The 3368-nt window shown below is 42.3% G+C and overlaps 1 long non-coding RNA gene across 1 annotated transcript; it reads left to right on the top strand.

Annotated features, from left to right (window-relative positions):
* The first annotated feature begins 315 nt into the window (after positions 1–315).
* On the top strand, positions 316–3368 carry LOC148697107 (uncharacterized). Its single transcript, XR_015963064.1, has 3 exons — positions 316–784; positions 1484–1542; positions 3185–3368. It is a non-coding gene; the product is annotated as an uncharacterized LOC148697107 (long non-coding RNA).

The following is a 3368-nucleotide window of genomic DNA, read 5'->3' as shown; positions in this document are numbered from 1 at the left end:
CATATACCCCCGGGCACCACTAAATCCTCAACCCTTCCCGGCATCTCCACATGCCTCGAAGGGGGTATCTGTGACAACCCGTTCCAAATTTTACGTTTTTATTTTATTTTAAAAGCGTGAATTTACGAAATTACCCTAGAGGCAAGGACTTTGACTTCTGTTGACCATCGTCTAGAGAGACGTATGACTTATTCTTTTAACATATTCTCGTAATACTCGTGGATGTGAACGCATAGGCGAAAGCCGTTTGCGAGTCCGGATTATAACGGTATAGTTACGGACGTTAGAAATTGATTATTTAAGGTGAAGCCCAATCAGAAAAAGGAAAGAAAGAAAAAGAAAAAAAAAAAAAAAAAAAAAAAAATCCCAGCTTTTCCCGTGGGTTTTCCCACTCGCGACCACCCATTTTCCAGGGCCGATTCCGGCCAACTCCGGTGGAGTTTTTCGATGCCACCACCACCATCTTGAAGCTCTCATTCCCCTCTACAAAACCCACCCAAGAACCACCTTGATTAACCATGGGATGTGGAGGTTTGAGGCCACGAAAGTTGACGAAAATCAATGGTGCTCCGGCCACCCTTTTCGATTTTCCGGCAAATCGGCAAAGCAATGGCCGATGCCACCACTTGGGCTTTGTAGCTCATCATCCCAGGAGCAAAACCCAACCAACCTTGACCCCGTTGGACCACCGTAGACGACGAATCGACGTCGGGAAGTTTTAGGCACCCGCCGGCTTCGTGGGCAAAATTGACCATCTTCCGTCCACTTTTGGACTTCGTGGCAGGTATGAAAGTTGCTCCACTCACTGAGATCTTCATTTCTGTGAAGTTTGACAATTTTTGGAAATAGTTGGATTTTCCGGCGAGTCGGGGCGGCCGACCGCCACCCGCGGCGGCGCGTGCGGCGGCGCGTGGCCAGTGGGCCGCCAATGCTATTTTTAGGCTATGTCGAATGTCTTGAATTCAGTTTTTTTATTAGAATGACATAGGTTGATCGTTGGAACCTAAATTCGTTACGATACATTGCTTGATGAAAATGTGAATCGACGATCCGACCGTTGGATCGTCACCAAACTTGGGTACATTATAATACGTAATATTTAAAGATCATAGGAATTTATGGATCGGGAATCCGATGTACGGATCTTTCCGAATTGGATTTGTAAGTTAGTAAAATAAATGTTCACGGCCACTTGTCTTAGGCAATTGGCGGAGATCTGACCGTTGGATCGTAATGAAATTTTAATATGTTATTCTAGAAACATATTGTGGATCGTTGGAAGTTGCGGATTGGAAATCTGATATGCGGATCTTCCGGGTCAGGTTATACAGGGTTGTAAACCCTACCGTCGATCTTTGATCGACGGTTGACTTGTGGTCAATGGGTCTCAAACTATTTTAGAATGTCGTTGAGGTTGTGTTTTATGTGAATTACATATTCTACGGATAAGAGTTCTGAGATGTAATTTGATAATTGGTCACAGGGACCAATCATTCAGGACGCCTCGATGCGTGCACTAGAGAATCATAGCGTGGACTCCAGGTGAATGCATCTTTTCATTTTTATCGTACTTATTATTGAGAGTTCTATCGACACCTTTAAATTGATTAGGCATATTACTTTCATATATAATTATTGTGAATGCTTGAAGTACTATGTGAACTACGAATGGCTTGATCCCTGTTTAGGGTACGTAGGCAGTCTAACGAGACGTTAGATGCAGCCATAAAATATTTGAGACAAAAACCTTGCTTGGGAAATTGAGTAATGTGAAGGAAATTGGTAAAGACAAGTTTTAGTTTTGTGAATTAGTTAGTTAAATTAGAGTTAATTGGATTGTCATGGATAATTATCCTTGAAAATAAGTAGTTTGGGAGTAGGGCGTTATTGATTGTACACTTCACACTATATTGTTTATAATTGAAAATGCTACGACATGGTTGAGCAGTAGATTGCATCATTATATATATCCATATGTATATTACTTGCATATAATTATTGGGAATGCTTTCAAGTGCAAAGGTGAACTCAGGACACCCAGGTAAGTTCAGGTGAGTTTATGGTACTAGTTGAATCGATTGCGTCATAGCATGACTACAGTTATGAATTAGGCAACTTCGATACGGTCGTACTGGTTGCCATGAGTTGCACATGTTATATTGAGATGCATTGAGAGCTCATAAACCTGCACCTCGGTGTTAGTGCTCCCGCCCGTGGCCAGGGCACAGTCCTTCACGTGATGTTCACCTCCCGCACCTTACGCTCGCCTTGGATCCAAGGTAGGTGCACAGTCCTGTCGTACAGACCACTTTAGGTGGTTCCGACTTGTAGGTGACCCGCGATTATTCGCCCAGTCTTCACGTGATCGTAGCACTTGAGCGTATTTATTTACACCCAGTCCTGTCGTACAGACCACTTTAGGTGGTTCCGACTCGTGTGCAGGTATACTTATTGAGCTATATGCTAGCCAGGATTGATGAGATATAGATAAGTCGTACATGTCACTATAGGTGACTCCGACTTATATGCTAGCCAGGATTGATGAGATATAGATAAGTCGTGACTCCGACTTATATGCTAGCAAGGATTGATGAGATATAGGTAAGTCGTACAGGTCACTATAGGTGACTCCGACTTATATGCTAGCCAGGATTGATGAGATATAGATAAGTCGTGACTCCGACTTATATGCTAGCCAGGATTGATGAGATATAGGTAAGTCGTACAGGTCACTATAGGTGACTCCGACTTATATGCTAGCCATGATTGATGAGATATGGATAAGTCGTACAGGTCACTAGAGGTGACTCCGACTTATATGCTAGCCAGGATTGATGAGATATGGATAAGTCGTACAGGTCACTATAGGTGACTCCGACTTATATGCTAGCCATGATTGATGAGATACGGATAAGTTGTACATGTCATTTTAGATGACTCTGACTGATATATTACTTTGTATTGATTTAGTCCATTTGGCCTACTTATTAATGTATGGTGGATTTGATGGCAAACCGTGGTTTTGGTCATTTCTGAGTATGGTTGGGATATATGTATATATGTTGTACTGTCTTATGGAAAACGATACGGGTTTTATATTTAGGGGCATTACTTTTTGAGAGATAGTAACTTTGGGAAGCTTGGTTTTATTGCTTACTCACACCTTCTGTTTGGTGCCCTCCAGGTTTTAGCTGCTGAGTTTGTATCGACAAGAATCTATGGTGAATCTTAGTATTAATGGATATTTCTGAGGGTATGATTCTTACCCACACTACTGTACCTTACTTATGCTCTGACATCGCGTGTGAAATGGGTTCGCTCCCACTCGTAGCGCACTCTGGTACTTAGACACTTTTAGATTCAAATTT

This window comes from Pyrus communis, chromosome 5 (genome assembly GCF_041283825.1).
Source record: "Pyrus communis isolate YQ-2024b chromosome 5, ASM4128382v1, whole genome shotgun sequence".
Lineage (NCBI taxonomy): Eukaryota > Viridiplantae > Streptophyta > Magnoliopsida > Rosales > Rosaceae > Pyrus > Pyrus communis.
The sequence above is the reverse complement of the archived record's forward strand: the minus strand, read 5'-3'. Positions and strand labels throughout refer to the sequence as shown.